This window comes from Ischnura elegans, chromosome X (assembly GCF_921293095.1).
Source record: "Ischnura elegans chromosome X, ioIscEleg1.1, whole genome shotgun sequence".
Classification (NCBI taxonomy): Eukaryota; Metazoa; Arthropoda; class Insecta; order Odonata; family Coenagrionidae; genus Ischnura; species Ischnura elegans.
The window spans coordinates 62,450,640-62,478,410 of NC_060259.1; the positions used below are offsets into that span (position 1 = coordinate 62,450,640).

Sequence of the window (27,771 nt, forward strand, 5' to 3'; positions counted from 1 at the left end):
CCGCGCCCCCGGGACAGCCATCCAAGCGGCCCCTTCGCATTCCACCATTACGGGATGGATGGATATCGAGTGGTGTAGCACCCGACGTTGCCAAGTCGCCCTACTGAACAATGGTGAAACTGAGAAGTAGAGTCACCGACGCGCACGAAATGGCAGCGGTGTGCTAGTTACACGTTGGAGTTAATACGGAAAATAAAATGTTTTTCCTGTCCGCGTAGAAATTCAATACCTTTTCTAGATGTACACAATATGGCAGAGGTGTGGCAGTCACACATGGGGCTTCACACAGAAAATTAAATAATATTTCTGTCCACGCATAAACTCCATACCTTTTTTAGATTTGCACGATCTGCAGGCTTTGTATTTTTGTTTATTTACCTATTTGATTTCTAACTATCTACTTATGTATGTACAATTTATCTTACCCTTATGAAAATTTGTTGCTTATTCCATACTATAGCTCTTTAACTCTTTGGTCTCGAGGCATGGTCATTGTGCATATCCGAGTACCCCAAAGCCACAGGTTGTGATTATAAAATTTCTAAGCTCTAATTTTATTTTCATACTACGGGTCTTGCTGTCAGCTATTTTTCATTGAATTTTGAAGCTTAAATATCTCCAACTAATCATAATTACAGTGGACACCAAGGAATATGAATATGTTGGGGGACATGACTAGGTAGGGTATGGTATCTGCAGGATTTTCAGGCGAATAGCGCCTTGACATGTGATTTAAGGGTGGTTAAGTTAGGGTGGCGAATATGAATGCTCATGTTTTACGTACGTACATACAATTTTCCTAGGCTTTGAAGAAATTATTAATAGCTTTTTGATTGAAGAATCAAGTCATGGAAATTACTCCTTTGTGCATTGGGCCTGTTTTAATGGTAAATTTTTCCTAATCTTATTAGCTAAATCTATTATCTGAAACCTAGGCAGATTGGAGTTCAGAGATGCGTCTGCATTCGGCATTTGTCTGGTTAATTCCACAAGCCTTCCTTCTGGCGTCTTCAGGTGAAGGATTCTGGGAAAATGTTTCAGAATTTTAAAAGGACCATGACGTTGGAGGTGTTTAGAAGTCGGAATAATGAAAAATAGTCGTTTGAGAAATTTTCATACTGAAGTTGGAAAACCAGGTCATAATTATTACAAATATATTTCTTTTTCTATTTAAATTTAAAGTTTACCGTCGGGGTGTCAAGTCAATGCTAATAAACCCTTGCATCCGTATACCGGGGGAAGGAGTAGCGTCTGTAAAATCTATAATGGTCTTGCTCAGGTAGAGACTTAACTTTTTTATGTATACGGCTGTAGGCGGTCATGAATTGTTACTTATTGTTAGTAATGACGTATTGTATCGAGAAATGTCTTCCCTTGGTAATGCATGATACATAACTCTGTAAACAATTAACTTGATCTGGCTAAATAACAGCGGAGCAATGAGCGTAATGCAATGTAGAATTTCAGTTGACGAACGCCGCACGTGTTAAATACGGTGTTATGAGTAATACCTTTCGTGAAATCGTGATTTAGTTTGTTCATTTGAGTTTGATATAGTCTCAATTGAATGACTAATGTCCAATTCATGCATTTGGTTTTCATTGACCCCTCGACGTCAATGTCCGTTCCATGAATTGAAAACGAGTTCAATATCGGCCATAATTGGGAGATCTGACTTACTGGACTAGAGTAACCACGCATGGAAAATTAGCGTAACGCTCCTATAGCCATATTTTATGTGTAGTTATTTTATATTTGTTATGCCTATAGATCTAAACACTACCATAGAATATTCATTCAAAAAATGAATTCGCAGCGGATTTACCGGTGTGCCTCTGTTATTTGAGCAGCCGTATTGTATTTCCTGTCATGCATGTGGCTGAAATCATCGGACAATTTTTAAGTTTTTCAAGAAAATGTTTATTGTACCAAGTATATTCATAAATATTCTTTCATTGTTATTGGTTAAAGAAAAAACTACAGAGTATTTTCTATCAAGGATTGTTCTTTTGGATATTGAGTGACTACTTTCTTGTTGAGGATTTTTCAGCGCTGTTGTAATCATAAATTCATCTTTATCGGGTGGTGTTTCGTCATTTTATGCCGTTTGAGACGTTTCGTGGACATTGCACGCCAAATATTTCGATAAGATGCGAATTATTTTACATTCGAAAATATCTCTCGCTTCCTTTTCTTGCCTCTGTCTCTGTGTTCATTTTTCTCATTCCATTGAATAGCACCTGCTATTTAACTTTCTGTAAAGAGTTCCTCAAAAGAACAAGAGACTGTTGCGGTCTTAACATACTTGACACCAGGTAACGTTGCTTAGCAACCACGATTCAGGTATGTGAAACATGACCGGTCTTCATCAAGATGATTACAACTTTCTTCGCTTCCTGTTCCCCCTTTGTGTACCCTCATTCAGTACCAGTAGAAGTTGTGGTAGTGGTGTTAGTGCTCTGTGGAGGACTCCCTCCTGCCCCAACCCTTTCCTACTCGGCGCCCGTCTCTGTAGAAGATTTATCTTTCCGGAGCAGAAGTGGCTAATTCGTGAGAGGACAAAGAGTGCAACTGCACCCATGGTAAAAATATTCTTAAAACTACTGGCATCCTTTTTAGCTTTTTCAAGCATTCACATACGTTTGCGATATATATGACAGTAGTTAATAAGCAATAAAGCGTACTCTATTAAGAACTTTATTTATTGTATTGAGAGAGTAAAGGGATAATATTTGGTCTAGGTATCCAATATAAATTAAAAGTTTTTAGGTGATTGATGGAAGTCATAGATACGCCAAGGAAATTTAACGGGTAGTAATACGTTACAGTAATTGTAGAGTTGAAATTAGGTAAGTGTATTAGAACGTACTTATAGACACAAAAAATACGTCAATTTCCGCCATTCCTATTCATTAACCCCATTTACCTTTTTGAGACACGAAAATTTATGCAATTTATGAAGTTCCGGCTTCGCGTTTTTTTTTTTTTGCTGGTGTCAAAGTATAATTTTGTTGTCAGAACTACGAAAAATGACCAAGAGCTTATCGTTGAAAAGTCTCGTCGAAACGGAGCTGTCACGAAAGTATCGATGTTCCGCTGTCTGCGTAAGTAGGCTATGAATACTCGGTCTAGGGATCTATTAGAAATAAAAAGTTTTATTGGTCGGAGTTATAATTGCAATGATGTGAATTTATTACGCAAAGATAGCTTAGTAGCCATAAAATTTTCTGCCTGTCATAGTAATAACTTGTGGCCAGCTCATACTCGTGTAGAATTTCGAACTTGCCGCGTGAACGACGATGAAACTTACAGTAATTGAGTAGAGTAAAAATCGGTACTTTATTCTGTTTTTTTACAAATTGATTTTATTTATTTTTTTACAAATTTTCTATTTATGCATCTAGAATACTATTTGTTATTCAAATATGCGAAGTAATTTCATTGTTTCCTGTCGATGATGATACCAACAGGCAAAAGCCTCTGAGGTTACCTAGAGCTCCAACCCGGTTTTGTAGGTATGATAAATATGTGTGCGTGAAAAAATGTTTTAGGGGCAATAAAATGTATTTTTTTTAATATCTGGCGGCAGTGGCGTAGCCAAGGGGGTCCGGACCCCCCCTCCCAAATTATAAAAATACAGTTATTTTCCTTCGTAAAAGAAAGCACAATATTGAAAAATCATGAATTTACAAAATATTTCTTTAACAAATGAAGTTTTTCGATTATGATAAGTGTTAAAATTAGTGGGCGATTCCACGCGTCACGGACTGACCGTCACAATGCGTTTTTGAACTTTTAAGAACACACTTAACGCAAACGGACTGACATACAAAACTTTTTCAACTTCCAAATTGCTGCACAATGGTGTGAAGTTTAATTTTGGTTGATACACTACTTTGTCCTGAAAAATACAGGACTTTCGTGACCTAAAATTCAATGTCACGGACTGACAAAAATGAAACGAACTTTCAGCTCAGAGTAAAACCTCTAAGGTTTTGCTCTGAAACAAAGAGTGATCAGAGTTTCAGTAAAATACATCTCAGAACACCAAATGCAAATTTCACAATGCTGCAAAGCCCATTACAATAACTGATTTTACAGGGGAGTAATTCCTCTTGAAAAGCATCGTCACGGACTGACCAGAAATGTCACGGACTGACTTTTGTGATTCCCTTCTGGTATACATTTATTCACTGCCAAAAACATTCACAAAATAACTTCTTTAATTCAAAATAAACAGAACAAATGTATGCAAAAACCCTTAAAATCATTCAAAATAGAAAAAAATTATTAATACAGTGGCCATAAAAATCAATTAGCGAAACAGATGTTTTTTGCGCGTAGATGACTATTTAATTTAGTATGTGGGTAAAAACTGTGGTGAACACATAAAAAATATCTCTTATCAGAGACACACGCGACTCATGCTAGTGTCAGCACTTAATAACGAAAGTCTAGACTTTATAGCACAAATTTTGATCTATATCAGAGCCTCCAAACACTTTTTTTTATTTAACCACTCAGTATGACATTTACGTGAAATTGCTCTAGTATAAAACCCATTACTTAGTATCCTGTTTTAAAAAAATTCCCAAAACCCATTACTTAGTACCCTGTGTTAAAAAAATTCCCCCTAGTTTTGGACCACCCCCGGGCGAATTTCCTGTCACTGTCTAGCGGTGGAGTATGCGGAATATTTAGCCCACAAAGAGGATCCTCAAGTCGGCCTCTAAATGTGTTGTCATCCACCGCGCATTTAAATGATTTTACAAAAGTCACCACTCGCGTCGCTGACGGACAAAATGATCCGAGTTTCACGGGAAAATAAGGTATTATTAGCGGTGGTAAACGAAATTCATGTTTAGGGTAATGGTATATATCAAATTCATAACTTTTGAATGCTATTCATCGCAATTACTAACATAATAATGCAAAATATTGCAAAAAAGCGGATTGCATTGCACTCATCATCGCGCCGCGAAACGTTTTGAAAACAAATTAAAATGCGACCGAAGTGGCAACAGAAATTAGCCTTCAGTGGGATGGAATTGGGCCTCCTCTTTGCAGTCACCTTGGTTAAGAGCATTCAGCCGATGGAAGCGACTGATTCGTTGTGAAATTGTATGAAATGTATTTCAACTATGCTGTTGGTAATCCTTGTAAATAAAATTTAAGCAAGAAAATTTTGCAGTGATTCAGCAGTAACAAATATTCAAGGTGTTATTACGCGGTTTATTATTGTTAATTTTCAACAAAATTCACGATTTAGTTGTATGTGAGAAATCAGCCTTCTATGGAGAGTATGAGGGTTCAAGGTGAACCCTTCAGGGATACAACACACCGGGGCCGGGAACCAAGCCCGTGGCTTATACGCCCGATCACCCGGGGAGGGGCTGGAGAGGAAGGGAAAAGGAAAGAGGCGCCGCCGCGATAGGAGCCCGTCGACTCCTCTGGGAAAGGAAAGGTGCGGAAGGGACCGGACGAGGGAAAAAAACACCCCAACGCTATAGAAGCGAAGAGGGGCGTACTATAAGCGAAACCCGGCAAGCCATTAATGTTCTAACGATCTTGGAGGATTATTCTATAAGTGGAAACGAAACCCTAGGGCGGGCTCGCGGGGGGACACTCCTGGGGCAGGGACTGTAAGCGCTAGCTTTTCTCCTCTGCACCCAGAAGGGGAGGGACAGAAAGGAACAAGGAAGGAGGCGCCGCCGCGATGAGAGCCCGACGACGCCTCCGGGGAGGGGATAGGGAAGGAAGGGAAGGGACGAGGAATCCCGCACCGTCACAATGGCGGGCGGGCCCTACTAACAGCGAAACCAAGCGAAACGCAATTAATATTCTACCAATCCTAGTGGATTTTCCTATGAGGAAGAAAAATCCATCGATCGAATCGGTAGATTGGATTATTCTATAAGGAGGAATAATCCAACGATCAAATCGTTAGATAGCCTTCTATGGAATGGAATTGGGCCTCTTCTATGCAGTTCCTCGATTTGGCCGCCACTCTCTAAGTATTTTGCCCGTCCCAATCGAAAATGCAACGTGCCATGCTCTCGTTCCTCTACACTATCCACGCCGGTTCCCGAAGGACACGCTGGTAGTAGTCGTAGTGGTGCGGTCTTCGTTGTGGGCTGCAGCGACACGATCCGCCTCACACCACCGTGTGCTCCCGCTGCGCTTTGTACCCTCCCACGTCTCCCTTTCAGTCTTTGGCGTCGTGAAACGGGGTCATCGATCCGTCGCTGCACGGAGAGTTGACGGGACCTTAAGTCGCTGCGCGCTGCCGCTCTTTTCTCTTCGGCCGCCTACACACTCGTCAATATGGCCGACTCCTTTTAATAACGGTTGAGAGGTAACCGAAGTCCTTCTCGTCTGCAATCCCGAATGCCAAAGTGGAGGACTGAAGGCCCTCCTTTTTTTCATTTATTTTCTCCGACTTCAAGCTAGAGTACTCCCGAGGATATCGTGTGGGAGCGAAACGTCGCCTGCAAATTGATGAACGGGTCACCGTGATATGTTTTATTCACGACCGTATTTTGGTTCTTGCAGCGTCTTCTACAGGTGAAGATGCTGTAGAACTGGCCGTACCGGATATAATTTAGTCCTGAGGATTCCTTACAATGTTGCATGCATTTTAGGCGGTTTGAGCGGTTTCCTTTCCATCTTCTGAGTCTGAGTAATCAGGCGGTATCGTGCGGGTACGGACTTTTGCCGAAAATGAAGAAAAACTGACGACCTTCGCTGTAATATTTATTCACGAACTAGTCTTGCTCTTTTACAGCATTTTATACAGCAAGGCTAAGATAGGTTTCTAAGTAGCCTCATATTCGAGCAGACTTTAATGAATATAAACCATCGCTGTAAATTAATAAAGAGATTCTTTCCCGGTATTTTAATTGACGTTTGACAACTTCACTTTTCCCACCATTTTATGGAGGTTTAAATACTAACTGATATCATTTGAACATTCTGTTAGAATATAAACTTCAAAACAATCATACTCATGGAGGAGTTACTCGTTTTCTACAGCTTTGAATAAATATACGTAAAACTTGTCGTTTAAAATATCCAACCATTTTAATGAGATCTATTGATAAAAGTGATATCTATAGGTATTCACTGATTCTAATTATTTTCTCGTTATTCGGTTCATTTATATGAGTACCCTTTTAAGTCGTGTAATCTATTCAGGATATTCCAGACATTTTGAAAACTTTAATACAATTCCAAGAAAGGAAATTTGAGGCGATTGGGAAATGGTGGCTGTAACCGTGTGGGTGGGTGTCAGACAGGGAATAACTTCTGAAGCTGCTTGTGCTTCGACGTTTATTTTTTAATTTATTGTGGCGCTAGGAAAGGGAAGAAAGAAACAAAAAAAAACAAAGAACCTCAATGTTCCATTTTTTGTATTTTTGGCTTTCCATGCAAACATGAAAATATATATCGGCCTCCGGCCTGCCGTTAACCTTGGCAGGCAGTTCCTCTTTTAAACAGTCTATTTCCTTCTCTCCTATTATTCTCTCTCCGTTCCAAGAATGTAGTACTTCATACGGCTTAATATTAGAGCGATTCCTTGTTTTCGATGGCGCACGATGCCATTGGTTTCTGTTATGAAGGGTGAGTGGAGAGCTCTTATGCTGCTCAACTATTCCCGGTCATTGAACGACGTTAACCAAGCGTGGCATTCCTTTTCTGTCAATCCTCATTAGTAGCTTTAATGTAAATATTTCATCTTTTAACTAAAAACTCTAGCTTCCGCTAATTCCGTGAGAAATAGCGAGATGCATGAATTCGAAGAGCTTGCAATGAAAGGGTATATATTTCAAATTCATTGCTTCCTCTTTTAAACAGTCTAATGTAAATTCATCATGCTATGAAAGTATTCGATATATAAGTGGTTAGTTGATCAGCCTGCAGAAAAACAGTATTTTTATTAATAAGTACTTAAATACTGTAATGAAACGGAATATCCATCTGATTTAAAAATTAGAAGCAGCAAATTTCGCGTAGCATCTTGTTTTATTTGAAGCAAAGTTTCTGACGCTAAAGCCCGTATGACACTTCCCAATTTATTGGACAATTCATTGGATATTGGATTGTGGTCCAACTGACACGCACCAATTTCTAGTCCAATATCCTTTTTACAATATTGGACAACATTTATTGCCCAATTTGTAATTTAGAACACGTTCTATATTCTCGCGGCAAATCTCCAATCAGAAGTCAGTTATGTTGACTCCTAGTGGCCAAAACAAGAAGCTCTTCGCAACACATCAGGTTAGGCTGTAAAACATTGGTTAGTTCCGAAAATTCGCTTGAAGTTTCTAAAATGTGGACGAAAGAAGTTGTTTCAATACTGATTAAAGCGTACAAATCACACGAATGCTTATGCAACTTAAAAACATCGAAATACGATGGCGTTCTCTAGCGGGACATTAGAACACTACTTCGGCCAATATTGGTGCAAATATTGATGCGTGTCGTACGGTACGTAACGCCCAACATTTTAAAAAATATAGCGCGCCTATTTATTGGCCAATAAATTGGAAAGTGTCATACGGGCTTAAGTCACTGCTGGCGTATTTGATAATGAACTTAATAATTTTGATTTGGCTAGGGATAAGAAGACGTAAAAACCTTTTGTGAGTACGTAACTTAACGCGAAGCCTTGAATAGTTACGATTAGATTAAAATAAAACAAATAGGAGGTACTAAATATTTTGATGAAATTCAACATTTGATGTGGAATTTCACGCCGCAAAATAAGCTTTGGTCACTGTTTTTTCCTATTGTTCAGAAATGTGAACCGAATTGGTATGGCACTCATTATTCCCCTAAGAATGGAAGTAACGTGGAGAAACCAATTAAAAGTAAATGGCTAAACATGTAATCCCCAATTTCCTCGTTCTTCCTTTGATATCATCTTCAACTCCCCACTTTTAATTGGGCTACAGCTTCATACACTTCTTATTGCGATTATAAATTGCGGCTATACATACATGTGTCCTCAGAATAGTACAATTTTGAATTACAAAGTTTGACAGGGAAATTTGAATCATTTTCTTTTGCTACTCCTATTTATCATTAAATGTGAAGCCATTCTTTTCTTATTGGATCTGAGAGTGATAAGCTGCTGATTTAGATGCGAGATATACGTCAAAATTTCAATGAGGTTAAATTTGAATTAAAATAAATACTGTTGTGAATAGAAGAGAGTAAATTGAATAAATTCAAAATTCGACGTCGAATATCACGCCGGAGAAAAGTTCTCTCGTGAAGTGGTATGCACGGACGTCATGTTATAGCGTGGCATAAATTGAGATTGACATCCGTCGCAATAAAGCCGTGTATCAGTGTGCTGGCGGTCCCTGAGTTTTGAAGATGCATCACGATCCGATGCTTGCGTGTGAAGGGCACTTCAAATGCCCTGGTACGTGAAATGAAATTTGCGAATCAATTTGAAGTGGGTATACGCTGCATTTGCCGAAAATTCCTATGTTCGAAGATGAATATTGACTATTGAATGATAGGAAATTCTCCTCCTATCTCTCGCGAAAAGTGCCGTGAGCGCGATAGGGCTCCTCACGCAATGTCACTCTTAGATGTTGATAGTTCACCTAGAAAATCGGTTGACACTCCAAGCTGCACATGAATTGCAATATTGGTCTCACAGAACATAGGCATTTTCGGCAAATGCAACGTATACCCACTTCAAATTGATTCGCAAATTTCATTTCACGTACCAGGGCATTTGAAGTGCCCTTCACACGCAAGCATAGGATCGGGATGCATCTTCAAAACTCAGGGACCGCCAGCACACTGATACACGGCTTTATTGCGACGGATGTCAATCTCAATTTATGCCACGCTATAACATGACGTCCATGCATACCACTTCACGAGAGAACTTTTTTCCGGCGAGATACATCGAATTTTGAATTTATTCAATTTGGTCTCTTCTATTTACAACAGTATTTATTTTAATCTGATTCAAATTTAACCTCATTGAAATTTTGACGTATTTCTCGCATCTAAATAAGCAGCTTATCACTCAGAGATCCAATTTGAAAAGAATGGCTTTCCATTTAATAATAAATAGGAGCAGTACAATATAATCATTCATTTTTCCCTTTCAAACTTTGGAAATAAAAATTGTATTATTCTGAGGACACACGTATAACCGCAATGAATTAAGTATAGACAGAAATATGAATACTTTCAATGGAAACCCCTACGCATCGCAATAAGTGGTGCGTGAAGCTGTAGCCCAATTAAAACTTAAAGTTGAAGGGAGGAGTTGAAGAGGGTATCAAAGGAAAAAAAGTGGAAATTAGGGATTAACTGTTTAGCACTTTTAATTGGTTTCTCCACGTTACTTCCATTATTAGGGGAATAATGAGTGCCATACCGATTTGCTTCACATTTGTGAACAATAGGAAAAAATAGACCAAACCTTTGGATATTATCTCTGGCTAAAAATTATTTAAAATAATTAAAATTCTTTTAAATTGTAGAAACCTAAGAAACTTTTATCTTTTTTTCCTGCATTTATTGCGCTGTATTACGAGGGAAAGGGAATAAAATCGATATGAATAATTTATAATCCAATACTTAACACTAAGTGCTACTGAAGTTTATATTCATTTCATAGTTTTAACGTTCAAAAAAATCTTTTACGAGGAATGTATACTCATGATAAAAAACCTTCGCCCTGGCGATGCAAAATTGGGAGGTTTCCGAACTATTCTTCGAGAAAAGGTTTTGCCTTTTGTATCATGTTGGATATTTTGCTGTAAAATTCCGAAATGCTTCAACTATTGCTATGTAAAAAAACTTAAGCATCTAAAGCTTTTGGAAATACCTGCTAAATACTTTCACCTGAAATAGCATCATTCCTTCAAGTTCTTTGATAGCTCTTTAATAAAATGAACCCCCAATATGTTTGTAATCAACACCACTGCCAATGAGTTGATTATTGAAGTCATACCCCTAATTGAATGCAAAGATTTCTCTATATATTTCAATATTTTCATTTGAAAAATTATTTTCGGCGAAGGAAGTATATCAGATTTAGATCTCCGGAGTAATATAAATAAATAATTAAATAACTTGCCTTTTCTCGTTAGAGTATCATAAAGTAAAGGTAATAAATGTGAAAAAAAAACATTTCATAAGAAAGAGTTTTTGTATTCGACGTTTTAATAAGTCCGTATGAAAAAATCGTTTTTTTCCCATCTCTTTTACAATGCCTGTCATGATTTTCACGAATGAGAAAATTCCATTTCCAACATTATATCAGCCGTGATTGGATGTACCTTGCGGAAGTTTTCGACGATTCAATGCATCATTTAGTAATATTCCATTCTCCTGTAATTTTCCCGAACCAATTGTTACGATGCAATGGAATTTTAAGTGATTTCCACACTATCGGGCCGTTGCGAGGTAATCTTTCATTTATTAGTTTATGATGTAGCAAATGGAGTGATCCATAATGGAGTGGTAAGTTTCGAGTTTAGTTTTGGAGAATAATTGCAATGCAGCAAATTTAACAGTTTGTATGGAAATGGATGAGAGTTTTGTCAGGAGAAGAGGCATGTTCGAATTGGGGAAAACAATAGGTTTTCGCTTCGAAACACTAATGGAGTGATCTCCACAAGATATCCATTTCCGTATTTCTGTGAACCTTTGCATCGGAATGCTGTAAAGCATGAGTTTATTCTATAATGTGGTGTCGTAGATTCATTTTATATCGCGTGAATACGTTTTTGTCCAGATTCAGCTGTTGATGAGACATGGACGGAAAAGAATGGAAATATTTGAGGTTGTTAAAATTTTGTGAAATTCTATTGTTTTCTTTATGTTAAAAAAGGCATACTTCACCTACCCTAACTGTTGGTATTTATCAAGTTCGGCTTGGAATAATCTTATGTCTTCATTTAATCAACACCATTGTGCATTACACTGTATAATATACAATGGCGGGGGGGATCGGTTTGGTGTGGTGTCTAGTGTTTTGGCTTCCCACCCCGCGTTGCTCGGGTTCAAATCCCGGTGTTGACACAGAATTTTCAGAAACTGCCCTATCCCTGCTTGGATGTTGTGTGGAGGGTATTTCAAGCACAACACTCCGTCCTTAGGATGGGACGTTAAACCGTGGTCCTCTTGGCGCCTTTCGTCTACACAACACTAATACCGACGCCGGGTTTCTCTCCATCCTTCCATCCCTCATGGCGGAAAAGACCTAGGCTGTCGTTCGCCTCCTCAAAATGCCTACCAATGATAATCACTAAAAACTGTTTACCTGACATGACAAACGCTTCATTGTTTATAATTTTGTGTTGTAACTGCGTTTTACGTGCCGTCTCAGCAAGTGGAAAGTTAAGTTAGAGATATACCAATAAATTGTGTATACAACTGAATATTCCCAAGTAAGGAGTTCTTCCCAAGCTCAAGTGACTGCTATTCTTACCTAGGCCGTATTCCTTCTTTGGATAGATAATGCATTTGGTTAATACTGGGATTTATGGATATATGCTAGCCATTGCGGGTGGAGGGGGGTTATTTTAACCCCTGGTCATATTAAATCTAATCTAATAATTAAATCTAAGTGCTCTACTTCTGAAATTTAGTCGTCAGTTTAAATGATAGCTGTAAATAACGAATATTTAAAGTTTTTACGACTTATTTTTTTTTTTAATAATACAGTAATCAATAACAAGACTTTACACGTGTAAAGAGTGTGAAAAATTGATTAAGCTGTAGCGTGAGTTGTAGTATTGGGGGATTTTTTGGAACCAAGTGTGTACTAATGCAACATTTCTAACAAAACCAAACCCAGTGAGGAATAAACTTCAGCGGGAATGGTACACCTTAAAGTTTTCAATGCTCATTTCGGTTTCTACTTCCTTACATAATTTACCAGGTGTCTTTGAACAAACAAGGAGCATTAAGCTAAGAAATGGCTCAATTTGACCATGTTTTATTTCAATATGGACAAGGTCCGCCTCATATCTTCTAACACGATCCCTTTTGATGTTGGGAATATTGGAAATGGATTAGGAAATGGATAAACGAGGATCTATTGCATTGGCGGCGTGGTTTCTTGGAACCTAGGCGTGGTGGTTCTTGGTATCAAGAACATAATAAAAATAATGCTTCGTACTAGTGACTATCAACTTGACTAAAACGATGACTTTAATTTATATTAGTTCATTAGATGTGAAGTCCAAGTGTTGCTATTTTCGCAGCCACCCCTGATCCAAACCGGGTGGGCGATTCTATAGTTAATAACAGGAATGGGATTATTTAGTCCCCTCTTGGCCACAGACGAGCAATTAACTAGCATTTTTTATCTAAATCAAAGGTTCCTTTTCATGAAGTCTCTCATGAATGCGTTTCTTCCGTCAGAGAAAGAAGTTCCAAATATCTTCACTTTAAGTTCATTCTCACTCATGCATTCTTGTTTTTTTTGTCACATCTCAAGGATATTATGTCTTAGCAGAATAATGAGGGGTCGGAATAATGTCTTTTACGTCATCTTGGAAGCTCTTCAACGTCTGTTTTCTTTTCACAGCTGAGCTGGCTTACGCGGGGATTTAGTCATTGTGTCCGCGTCAAGGAACGGAGAATAAGACTCCGGGGAGAGGGAACAATTGCCTCGTTTCGGCCGTGGCATAAAAATGCGACACTAGACGTTCGGACTCTTGGTTTTTCGTTGCTTCCTGTGAAACTGAGGAATTTTTCCCACGCATCAACAGTTCCAGTTCTGCTCTCGAGCTGAAAGGTTGTCTCCTCAGAGCTCCTGCTTTGCTTTCGCTATGCCTACCTGTAGTGTGTGTAATCAAGGCTCTCGACGTGGTCAAAAGGGCCTAAACTGTGGCGAGTGCAAGTCATTTTTCCATCCGTCTTGTGTTGCTATGTCCGATGGGGACCTGCAAGTTCTGGATGACCTGCAGAAAACCTGGGTGTGTGATTCCTGTACATCTCGGCAACGTGCTTCTCGCTCTGACTCCACGCCCTTAAAACCTGGCATAGGGAAATCTTCCGAAGAGCCTCTTGCTGACCTGGTTAAGGAGCTACTTGATAGAGTAAAGCAACTTCAAGAGGGTTACTCGGACATAAAATCGTCTCTCTCCGACATCCAAAAGTGCATCACTGATCATGCGGATGCCCTCAAAGGTATTTCGGCTTCTCTCACTAGCCTTAACCAACGCCTTGACAACCTATCTGAAGACAACATCCAAATTTCAAATCGTGTTTCGAGTCTTCAAGTTCAGTTCAATAGGGCTGAGCAAGAGTGGCTACGAAATGTTGTTGAATTTCGTGGTGTTCCCTTCGTCGATGGTGAAACCCTTGACTCTATCGTCTGTAACGTAGGGCAAGCGCTTGGTGTGGACATCAGTGTGTCTGACCTTGATTATTGCTATCGCCTTAAATTGCATGGCAAAGGGTCTGATTCACCTAACCCAGTGATAGTCCGTTTTCTTCGGCATTCACTCGCCTCTAAGGTTGTCGCCGCCCGTAGTGGGAAGAGAAATTTCACTACCAAAGATATAGGCTTCAGCCTCTCTCCTGCGGCCCCAGTGTACGTAAATGAATCCCTTACGCCTTTCAATCGTAAACTGTACTCAGTGGTTCGCGACTTGAAGAAAAATGGCAAAATCAAGTATGTTTGGGTGCGCAATGGAAGGATTTACGTTCGCAAAGAAGACGGTTCCGAGCGCCTCACCATTTCTTCGACGGAGGATACTGATAAACTTTCTTCATTGGTGGATTAGCAACCAACTTGTCAACCCAAGGGCTGCCATCTGGTTCAAAGAGTTTTTCAATCTAATTGCATTAAGATATGTTGTGTTAATTGCCAATCTTTTTTTAACACTCAGTCATTGCTTGCTCACAAGAAGATCTCAAGAGATTTAACTCTGTGCCACGTTAATTGTCAATCCCTATTTGGCCATTTTGATGAATTCTGCCTCTTCTTTCAGGAATCAACCTACGACATAATTTGCATGTCCGAAACTTGGCTAAAAGAACGCATACCAGATGAGATGGTTACAATGAATGGTTATAATATATTTAGACATGATAGAATTGGTAAAGGTGGTGGGGGTGTTGGCGTATATGTACGAAAGAATTTGAATGTAAATGTTCTTGCCACTTCCCCCGGCACCTACTCCCATACTTCTGAATTTATTATATCAGAAATACATAGTGAAATTTCCTCGAAATTACTGCTATGTGTCGTGTATCGGCCTCCTAAAACGGCACTCCCCATAGACTTTGAAAATGCATTTTTGCACTATGCCCCTACCTTTAAAAATATTGTTATATTTGGTGATTTCAATGCTGACCTCATACGAAATAATTATGATGGTAAATACATGCATAACTTTGTGCATTGCAACAATCTCCATCTTGTACCATATGCTGCAACGCATCACACAGGAAAAAGTCTTACCCTGTTAGATCTCTGTATCGTCGACGATCTGGAAAAAGTTTCAAAATACTCTCAGACTTCTGTCCCCTTCCTGTCGTCTCATGACTTGATTGAAATTACCTACAACTTCAGTTTATCTATGTCTGTCACACCCACCTCTTTCAGATTCCGTGACTTTCAAAACATTGATTCCCGGTGCCTTCATGATGCGCTTCTAGCGATGGATTGGAATGGTGTTTTTAACTCTAGTTCTATCGATGGAAAACTTGGTTGTTTCACGTCAAACATAGCTAGTTGCTCTGACACTTTTTTTCCCTTACGGGTATGTCGGCCTAAACGCCGAACACCTCCTTGGCTGAATGAGACGATAAAACTCATGATTAAAGAACGCAACCAAGCGCGATGTGCCTTTCGACGCATTGGTTGTTCCACTCTGCGACAAAAATACAAGGAACTTAGAAATCGCGTTAAATCAGCCATCAATGACAGTAAACGCCAGTTTTATTCCTCGAAGCTTTCCTCGCAGAGAGACCCGAAATTGATTTGGCGTGAGCTTCGAAATCTTGGGCTGGTTCGAAGACGGGACTCTTCTCTACCCCCAAATATAACTCTCGATCAGCTAAACTCCTACTTTTTGTCAACTACGATTAGTCATAATGATGCCCCAGCTAACTCCAGACTTGAGCGAGTTATACCATTCAGTGATAACAACTTTTACTTTAAGCACGTAACTCCTGAGACTCTGATCGAAGTATTGGAGTTCTCCAAGTCAAATGCCACTGGAGTTGACGACATTCCAGTAAAGATTATTCAACTTGCCAAATATGCCCTATTACCTTACATCCTTGAAATTTTCAACCATTCTCTCGATAATTCAGTATTTCCATCGGAGTGGAAAAAAGCACTTATTCGTCCGATAAAGAAGACAAAAAATGCAAAATTACCTTCTGACTTCCGGCCAATCTCTATTCTGTGCGCCCTGTCGAAAATGTTGGAGAGAATTGTTTTCAAGCAAGTTACAGAGTACCTAAATAACAATAACAAACTTGACGCTATGCAATCAGGTTTTCGGCATGGATACAGTACGCAGACGGCACTACTAAAGATAACCGATGACATTCGACTTCATATTGATAAGCGTATGGTTACAATACTAGTTCTTTTTGATTTCAGTAAAGCATTCGATCGAGTTGATCATAATCTACTAATCCATAAGATGGTGAAGCTTGGTTTCTCTTGTTCAGCTTTAAACTGGTTCTGCTCCTACCTAGGCAATAGATTTCAAGCAGTCTTAGGACCTGAAAATAACTTATCCGCATGGGCTCCAGTATCTTTCGGAGTTCCTCAAGGATCTGTCCTGGGACCTCTGCTATTTTCTATATTTGTCAATGACATTTCAATTGCGATTAAAAATTGTAAATATATGATATATGCAGATGACCTTCAAATATACATCCATACTTCGATTAAAAACATAGCTGATAGTATTAATCTAGTGAATCATGACGTGAGAGAAATCACAAAATGGGTGGGTAAAAACCACCTCATACTGAACTGTTTGAAGACGAAAGCAATAATCATCGGTAGCTCAAGGATCCTAAACAAAATAGATTATAATCACCTTCCTCCAGTTGTAGCTGGTGACCATCAAATACCGTTCAGCGACTCTGTTCGCACTCTTGGACTAACCCTCACAAAAAATTTGTCTTGGAACCAACATGTGAACGAAATCTGTAATAAAGTCAATATCACACTGTATCAACTAAAACTGCACAAGCACTTACTTCCTATATCCACCCGAAAAATGTTAATTTCTACCCTGGTATTCCCTTCCTTTGACTATTGTAGTCTTGTTTATAATGACATGCCTAAAGAGCTGGATAAAAAGTTACAAAGGCTACTTAATTCATGTGTAAGATATGTATTCAATTTAAGAAAGGATGTTCATGTATCACAGTACAGAATCAGCCTTGGTTGGCTAAATCTTTGTAATCGAAGGAAATATCTACTCGGTGCTCTTCTTTTTAAGATTTTCAGAGAGAGAATCCCTAATTATCTCCGGGAAATCTTTATGAACAGATCAGTAACCACCCATATGTCATCTCGCAAAAATGACTATTTATGTTATCCTACTCCACGTACTAATATCTACCAGAAATCATTTCTGATAACGGGATCAAAATTCTGGAATTCTCTCCCTGAGGATCTTAGACAGAGGGGCTCCATCCATGCTTTTAAAATTAAATTGTACATGGATTTACTCAGTGGAGAGCTAAAATAAACTCCCACGAAAATACAGCCTATTATGTATCATTATTATGTATTATGTACTATATTCCGTCTGCCTATGATGTCAAATTTCAATCCTTGTAACGTGTTATTTCTTTTTTATAGGTGCGTATCAAACAACTTTACTTGACATTTTTCATGAACTTTTTGCTTTGATGAGCCATTATTTTTGTAAATTGTGTTTTTTGCTCCAAGGGTTTTTTCCCAGAGCATAATAAATATCTATTCTATTCTAAATTCGTGAACATTAAGGCTGTTTAACACGGGACATGTTATTGCGCAGGTTCGACTGCAAACTTTTTTTTAAATTGCGAGATTACTCGGAATTAGAGCTGGGGCTATTTTTTCATCCCGCATCCATGCATTCTCGCATTCAAGCAATTCACCGCTGTGCACGACGCGATTTGTACTGCGCCTTAGTATATACGTGAAATTGCACAATGGCGTGCCCCTTCTAAAGGCCGTTTTACACGGTACACGGAATTGCGCAGTCTGAGGTACCGGTGAAGGCGCAATCAAAATTGCGTCGTGTAAAGCGGTGAATTGCTAGAACACATGCGAGAATGCGTGGATTCGAGACGGCAAAATAGCCCCTGTTCTAATTTCGTTCATGCATTCGCGCAATTCCACGCCATTTTAGAAATTAATGCATCTCTAACCTGCGCAATTCCGTGTACCGTGTAAAACGGCCTTAAAACAGCCTTTTGGGTGCCTTCTGCTTACACAATTTAGAACAAACATGCGCAAAACAGAAATGTGAATTTTCAGCGTTTTGTGATAATTGTATGCTCCCTCCGCCGTATTAGATCAACAGATGCTTTGATTCTGGTGGGGAACTACCATTTGATTCGGTGTGTTTCTGAAAGTAGCATAGGCTATATATTTTTGGAAGTTCTCCTTATTTGGATGTAAGAATACCCTTTTCCACGTTTATTATCCTAATTAATATGCTACTTCCAACACGCCAATGAAATGCGTGGTGGCAGAAGTCTGGGAGTCTGCCGTGTATTAGTTTTTACAACGCTGCCGCCCATTGAATTAATACAACGCCGCTGCTTTGCAAGTGATATTTAAATTTCATTTGAATATGACTTGTTTTCTGCACGAAAGTTTGATATATAGTAGCATGGATGAGTTGTTTACCCGCCGCGTTCATTATTTCTTCATATCATTGCCTCCAAGTACCCTGTATTATTTCATTTTTCTCAGGCCAGCTGTCGGCGGTAGAAATAACCATGTATATTGATCCATTAGGCCCATTAGGCGAATGCGAAAGGCGAATTAGGCCCATTAAAAACTACCCTTATTCACATTTGATACCGAATAACTAGTTTGATCATTTGTCAGCGAAGTACTTGCAAAACTTGTGAGTGCATATATTTATAAATAATATCTGTGATTCTTGCTTCTTAGTTTTTGGTTAGAAGACATGGGAGTAGACTAGAATTCTCTCTAGGCGTAAACCTGTTCTTATCAAAAGTAATGGTAGCGAAGGTGGTCGTTATGTCGAAAATCATTGGTGTCACTGGTGATAATAATCTTATGCGAATGCGAATAATGTATGGTAACGAAGGATTTCGGATGCGACGTTAATAAATCGCATTAATTTCCACACGCAGTCTCTGAGTACGTGCGTTTAAGTTTCATGTGGAGTGAACAAATCGATTACCACAGTCGGCATCAGTACCAAGGCTTATTATGGTACTTGGAAAGGATACCGGGAAAGCAAACAGTTTGCTTCTCCTATCCGTTCCTCATATCCTGCGAGGAGGAGAGACCCTTGCCTTACGGGACTAGAGAGCAGATTAGTATAATGTCATAGGACGCATTCGCGTCAGGATCTATTCCCTCGTCGGCTCTCTTCCCAGAATCGGCACTCGGCTCGTCTTGTAGGGTAATTGTGTCATGTCCCCGGCGTGTCAGTTGTTTGCATGGATGGTCTACGTCGCGGAATGGCTGTCTGACGCCTCTTCGCCTACATGAGATTTCTCCATTACCGCATTAGACCTTCATCACGGTCATCTTGGTTCCAGTTAGCCAATCTTCCGCTGCTGAGCTCCGAGTCTTCTGTCACAAATCTTAACGTGTTTACGTTCCCAAAGGAATGAATGGTAATGATTTCCGTAGAGGTTTAACCTTTTTATAGGAAGATAACACAAAACCAGATTTAGGTCACAGTAATATCAAAATAAGTGCATAATTATGCAAGAAAATGAAATAAGAAGCTACATGCGTGGCAGGAGGTATTCACTGCTCATTTCGGTACGATGATGGTTACAAAGTAATCTTCAACATGTCACTGGGTGGGCGTATGCATTGTTTGTTTGCAAGCATTTCTCTACGTTAGTTACAAATATTTGTTTTAATTAGCAACGGTTACTAAAAGATTACTACGTACAATAACAGCACTGGTCTCGGATTGATTGTGCCTTTGCGCCCATTCATTAGTGTTTACTCTTGGTTGAAAACATTCGCTAGTTTTCTTATCAAATTCTGTCTGTTTTAAAAGACTTCAATTTCTTTCATCTCCATCTACATGCTACCCCACAAGCCGCTTCAATAGGCGTGTGATGGGAGGTGGTGGGACTCAAGCCGTTAACAAATGAAAAGCAAATGCAGCCTTCCATTTATTAAAGTCCTTTATTGATCGGGGACAAACGAATTCCTATCCCTGTCCGATCGGAAAAACTGTCTCTCTTAATTTATCGTTTATTTGTTTCATGAGCCTTAAAAATCAGTCACGTAATGTTGATAAATTTATTTCGGCCTTCGAATTTAATTTGTCGGCCTCCGTGGCGGCGGGGATAAAACCTCGCGAATGATACCGAAGGACGCGGGTTCGAGTCCCGCCTGGATAGGTTGCTCCTTCCAGAACGTGGTTGTCTGTGATAGTCTGTTGTTGATTGTTAAAACTCCCGATGTTAATGCATCACTGTGATGTTTTCGGGGGTAATTAAGATTAATTAAATTTTGTTTAAGCTGTGGATTAGAATTTTTAGGCTCGTACTCTTATCCTCATTCTTGGCACTAATAGGCATGACTGGCTCATTGGAACCCAATCAAACATCGAAGCGGATTATAGATTTCGATATGGGAAACCGATGAGCACAGTTCCCCATCTATATTCAAAACAATGAAAGTTTACTTTCGAAATATGATGTATTATGAAACCTATATTCTTAATAAGAACTTCAAGAATTCGACTTTTATGTATACTTCTAGAAATATTAATGGGTTACCGGTCCATCATATTTTTGTTAAGAACGACTCACTTAAAATCAGACGTACATTCCGTGAGATTAATTGGAATCTCGTAAACTTGTTTTAAGTTTTAATTATGTTTAAGATTTTATATTTGTTTTTATTTGCGTAGTCGCTGGTAAATCCATCTTAGTCTAGTCTTCAATTCAGTCCCGCAGATCTTATGTAAGTACTCTTTCTTGGAATAGCGGTGATATGCATTTGCCTTATATTCCCTCGTGTATCTTGGAGAACGTGATTCCATTCGTCTCTTCAAGTTTCGCAGTTGTAATACTCCTCGCTAACTCCTATCGTCACTTGCAAATGCTGAATTGCCGTGCCGCAATTGCATCAGTTCTCCGTGCACTCGAATATTGTTGGTTCCATTTGCCGCCGGGGCTCTTAACCCTCCGCTGCTCATGCTCCAATCGATTTCATGGAGAGGGAGGGAGGGGGGATTGAGAGATGTACCGTGATTGATTGCTTGAATACTTGAGATGGCGCAAATGCATCGCCCTGGAGTCGTATTTCGCGTGAGACGACGTCGAGCTGTTCGCATTGGGAGTGGCCGCTCACTTGCGGTAATCCGAAGCCCAGTTCTCAGAGGACCCAAGATGATGTTTGATCCCACCATAGTCGTAGATTTCTAGACCGTTAATTACCGGTTATTGCTTAATGGACGTGGCTAACGTTAGCGTCTCCAGGGATGCTGTTGCACGATTCGGATTAATTACATGGCATGCGAGGTCCCTGTGTTGAAGTTGATAGGCTCGTTCTACAACATATTTATATTCTGGAATACATTTGAACCCACCGCAGTCATGGATTTCTAGACCGTTAATTCCCGGCTTTGGCGTAATGGACGTGGCTAACATTAGCGTCTCCAGGGATGCTATTGTTTGAGTTTGATGTATTGGTTACAACTCTACGATGTATGCTGATAAAAACTCTATGGCAATTAAGTGATAGTGTTTTCTAAAGTAGTTCGGACTTCTAGAACGATTAATGAATATATTAATGTTATTATATTGCATGGCGATCGAAGTGTGTCTGTTGAAGATGATGGGGTGGACTACATTATTTACACGTTTATTTTACTGGATTTTTATGATCTTTGCTAGACTTTTAATCTCAAGCATTGATAATTCCCAACCAAATAATATTAATTCTGTCGTATTTGGTAGTTGTCGTATGGGAAAACCTTTAACTAATTTACCGCAATTTTTTTGTGATTTTTTCTAACGATTATAATTTTAATTATTATTACTCCGCATAAATATTCGAACCTAATGCATTGACTCACTCATCTCCGAAGGATACGAGTGGTGGAACGTGTGTAATTGAGCTGAAGGTGTGAAATATTCTTTGAAGTTACATCAAGTCAGGAAAGATGAAAAATTATTAAATTTGATCCCAGGATAGCGCCCCAATAGGATTTAGTTTTGTATTATGACTCTGGTTGGGAATTGGAGCACGTATGGTAGATAAAATTTCTTTCGCAGTTTAAAAGATTAAACATTTTTGGCACAAGTTTTTCTCTGGCACGAAACGGAGTTTGCAAATACTTTCATCATCCCCACGAATGCCTTTTGCTGTATTTACGTGCTTTTAGCATTTGAATTAATGTAGTAATGTTGGAAAGAAATTCTTAACCGATTTCTCTACTCAAAGACATTAATCCTGCTGTGTATTTAGTTGGGAGGTTAGACTCGTAATCCTATAATCAGCTCCGGCTTATTTAACTCTCTGGTCATCAGGATTAAGATTTTCGATCCCATTACCTTTGTCCCGTTTTCACTGGCTCCTCGCCTTCCCTCGACTATTCCCAGAATTCATCTGATTCATCCCTCGCCGTTTTAAGCCCTCCTAATCAACCTTCCCCCTACCATCGTTGATCCTGCTCATTTTTGTGTTCAACATAATACTGTACTTACACTACCGACTATAAATTTAAGTGGTTGGACTTGATGAAATAGCTGTTCTTGGGAAATTAATTGAACCAGTAACAATCATGATAATTGATTCCTGCTTGTTATATTCTTTTCTCGTAGAATGACTTTTATTGGCCAGTGTAATGTCGATAAATTTTGCTCGCGGTATTAAGCCCTACTTCTGAAGTCATTAAGGCCAAAGGTATGGCATCTGTAAGTAATCGCTTTGGCGCATCCAAGGAAGTACTTTAATGTGCTCACACTGTTGAAAAAGGTAAATTTTAGTGGCGTAATGTGTCCCGTGGTTTTGGATTTTAACATATATAAAAATCTCATAACTGTCTTTCCGCAGCCTTTAAATGCTGTGAGTGATGATTAGAGGCTGGGATGAATTATATATTGACTTGAGTTTTATTGTCGAAACCAAGACTGCATAGAGGAGGCCCAATTCCATCCTATAGAAGGCTGATTTCTGTTGCCTCTTCGGTCTCATGTAATCGGTTTTCTAAAATGTCCTCGTCGCGATCCACTTTTTTACAATATTTTGCCGTGTAATGTTTGTAATTACGAGGAATAGCATTGAACATCTATGAATTTTATAGATGAAATCATCATGTATAAAAGTTTCGGTAAACACCCCTTATTATTCCATACTTTCCCGTGAAACTTGGATCACTTTGTCCGTCATCGACACATTTAGAAGCCGACTTGAAAATCCTCTTTTGTAATACTCGTGGTAGAAACGTTCGTCTCCATGTTTTTATCTTTTCAACAGAAGTGGTCTACTTGTATAAGGGTTGGAACTCTGTAGATGTCATTTGACACCGTTGCTCTTTCTCCTGATCCACTTCACACCTCATTTTCGTTATTGTAAAGTTTCTGGACATTATGGAACGATATAACGAGGTGGAACCTTCTCCAGTAATAACTTTTGAGGATGAAATGTTGTGGATTCAGTGAATCCCTCTGATATTCCTCCCTTTATTATTTTGCTGGGTATATACAAATAGTAGTCTGCGTCAGGGTAGACGAATTAAACTTTGTTTATTATACTTCGTATATTTAATTGACACCAATGTCATGGTATACAAAATTTCATGCGCTAACCATTTTGAATTTAAATTAGTTGTAAGCTTTTTTATCCAATACGTTTTCAAAATTTTGGACACTGAAATCGGGTCTAAACTCATTTTCCGCCATCATGTATCTCAGGTGAAAACAATAATTTTTGCCGTGGTTTAAAGTTTAGTAGCATGCATCATTTTATAACACTTGAAAATGTTTGCGGTCGGCAGGAAGTCAGTAAGAGCCTCCCCTCTCTCTGTGCATACTTTCTTGGTGTACGTCTGTCTTAATAAACATGGGTATTGTTATGACTGATTTTCTGACGTGGGTGAAGGTAATTGTAATTATTTACGTTGCTATCACCTGCTGTCATTATTTTAACGGTACATATTTTGTCACTTATTTATATGGACATCCAATGTCGTGTACGTTGTTTGAAGGTTATATTAGAAAAGTTAGAATATGTTCATCGGTTTATTCATATTGGATAATGCGTGGAGAATGTCCGGATAGAAGCTTTTGAACCGTAATTCTGAAGGATGACCCTATTCAAGCGCTTTTCTTGCCCATATTTATTCATTTTTACGCGTGTTGCATTCAGGGAAACTTTCGGAATTGCATTTCAAATGATGTAGCAAATTTCACGGCTCGTTGAGGCGCATGAATTGCGTCCGAATCCTTTGAATCGAATTGGAAGCCATATGTTTCGTGGAGGAATACAGAGCCCTTTGAAACTCGAAAGACCAGTTTTATATTGAAATTTTCATGTTTAGGCTGCGGCCTCGGTAAAAGAGGCCACCGTTTTCCTTGCGTAGGGCTGTCTGATAAATCAGGTGATATGGATATTATTTCTTTCGATGAGTGAAACTCTGAACTTATGGATAGCTTCTTATGTATTTCGATACTCCTGGTTTGATAAGTGGTCATAAGTTTAGTTTCCTACTGTGTAGTACATTAAATCTGTGCAATGAGCCAAAGTCTGCTCATATTTTTAAAGGAGTTCTTTATATTCAATGATATTTGGAAAAAGTGTAGACGCGTGACAAATTTTGGTTAATAACGTAGCGAGGCTTAAATTTTAATATATTCAAGTCTAATATTCTTTCTCAATCTCTTCGTATGTATATTTATTATGTTTTCAAGTGCTTGTGTCAGTGCCACTTTGCATTTTCGTGCATGGGTAATCCATATCTTCTGTTGATGCTTTCTATATAGGTTATAGAAAGATTTAAAAAAAGATATTTGGAGTGTGGTCCAAAATGTTATTCATTGTTTTTTGTTTGGAATTTGTATTTAAAAGAACTCGCGTAATAAATGGAGTGAAAAATATTTACTTGAAAGACCTTTCTCGTGTTAGTGTATCTTCTAATCTAGCTATTCACTTATGTACTGGTTGTTTTTTAATGTAATTCGTGGAAGTATAATGAAGAAGTAAGATGTCGTGTTTTTTGAGTGAAGCCGAGAGTTTGATGGGAGTGCTGATTGTAGCGTGACTTGAGCGAAACCCTGAGTTAAAGTTGACTCTTTCGAAGACTGCGATCCCAAGCTTTTAAGAATGTAGCTCGCGGATCATTATTCTTGCGGAGTTGTTTGTGGCTCCTGTGGCTATGTCACCCGTGTCTGAATCATGGCCGTGAAGAAGTCGGGGGAATATTGAGGCAGCGTCGTTGCGTCCGGGAAAAAGACCATTTCCGTTGTGCGATCCACGGACGGATGAGCGAAGCTCGTGTTGTTTCCTCATCTCTGTTTGTGACGCGTACAAACGTGCTATTGTAGCTGGTGAAGCAATCATTTCATTCAATATGAAATAGGTCCGTTTCCTAGGTTCTAAAAATTCTAGCAAGTAGCCTTTTATTCATATATAGTGTATGAATTTATTTATGGAATTAAAATTAGAAATGTAATGCAAACAACCAGTAGTGTTATTTTTATTCAGAATATTAAATGTTATGCTTGTAATATGCCAACATCTATTTTAATAATGGAACTTTCTGGCCAGTCTCATGGCTAAGGAGGACCAAGTTTGTATAAATGAAAATCAAGGCATTCTCTCATTCTTTAAAAAAAGTTACTTTTTAATTTCACGGTATTGTTGTAAGCGTCAACTATGTCATGGTAATTTAATTACTTTTTCATTTATTTTGTTGTGATTTGAGCTTTGGCTCGGTTTGAAATGACAATATTTACTGTTGGAGGATTAACAGCCGGTCTGAGCCGATGTTTCCATGGCTAACTCTGCCATCGTCCTCAGGGCGTTGACTTGATTCACCCAACGCTCATCTGGTGAGAATCCTGTGAAGACTTCATCCTGAGATCGGTCTTGCTACGAGATAGATGGGTAGGTTGAAGATTGAGGGGTTTTTCGATTTGTAGAAAGGATCAGAAAGAAACCGGCGGTGGCTAAACGCTGTTGTTAGCGAGAGGCGCCTAGGGGTTTAATATCCCGTCCGTTGAACGGAGTACAACGCTTAGAGTGCCCTCCACTCACCACCCAGCTTGACTCGGAATTCCTCTTGAGATACAATACCCCTATCCTCGATTATCGAGTCCCTCGCCCTAAAGCTGTGAATCAATTTCCCTAGCCTAGACAGCAACATGGTTCACTATCATGCATTCCATCCTTATATTCAAACCGAATAAATCGACCGTAAATAATAGTATTAGGTTTACCGTCTATGGGTCTTATGATAACTATACGAGATGCTTTCCTGCCTCGAATTACAGATCAAACGAGGGAGATGAACAGCTATGTAATTGGTTTGGTTATGTAAGTATACCGGGACTAGCCACGGTGGTAACGGAGTCACCTGCAATGCATAAATCGTGCGATATCGAATAGAAATGTCTTTCAGGCAAGAGGTAAGAGGTATTTTATTTATTTTTAAAATGGCTATTTTGCTGATTTTTCTCGATTATTTGATTTTTGTAAAGCCGAGAAATTGTCATTTATTATAAAAAAAGATCGGGTCTATGAAACAATTTGCATGGAACGGTAAATGTTGCTCAATATGGTTGAATAGGGGATGCTCATATTTTTTGTGTCGTTTTCCCAAGAATGTGGGGAAAGGTCACGTGATTCATACCCTATGGATCGTCTGCTAAAAATCTCCGTTGTCGGTGTCCTCTCCGTGTCACTCACTACCTTTCATTGGCTTTATCGGTGTTTGCAGAGCCCGCCACGTGGAGTATCCAACGATGGGTGCAATTCGCTGATCTCGTCGGGCATGAAGGCTTGTGGTTACCCAGAAATATCTGGCACGCAGCAAATCACAAAGCTTTGGGTCAACTGGATCCGTGATGATGTCGCTCCAATCTTTGTGCCCAAGGCCTGTGGTCAGTTGTCAAATGTCCGAGCCAAAGGGTCTCTTTCGCTGTCACGTTACGGTCAAACCTATCTACCCTTTGTCCAGCCCCAACATCCTTTTTAGTTGATTGCCGCATCTGTTTCCTATTTATTTGTCTTTGGTGTCGTTTTTGGATGATTTCTGTATGAATATGGTGTATTAGGACATCAAAGACTCCCTGTTTATCGAGGCTTTCAGAATTATAGCTCCCCTTGATGGACGTTTAGTTTACCTTATTATACATTTCGACGTCATGTTCAGCTCGTCGTAATAATATGACTGTAGTATCATTTCACTTTGACATTTTACTCTATCTTCCAAGTTAATATATGGCTTGTACATTTTGTGACTGCTCAAAAACTCTGTTTTCGGTTACCTCTCCCTGTCTCTACCTCCCATTGGCTTTATCAGTTTTTGCAGATCCCATCATACGGAGCATCCATCGATGGGTGAAATTTGCAGA

The 27,771-nt window shown here is 39.1% G+C and overlaps 1 protein-coding gene across 13 annotated transcripts in view; it reads left to right on the forward strand.

Annotated features, from left to right (window-relative positions):
* The window catches only part of LOC124170630 (plasma membrane calcium-transporting ATPase 2), a 611,417-nt gene that overhangs the window by 246,196 nt on the left and 337,450 nt on the right, over positions 1 to 27,771 (forward strand). The gene's annotated exons all lie outside the window — the stretch shown is intronic.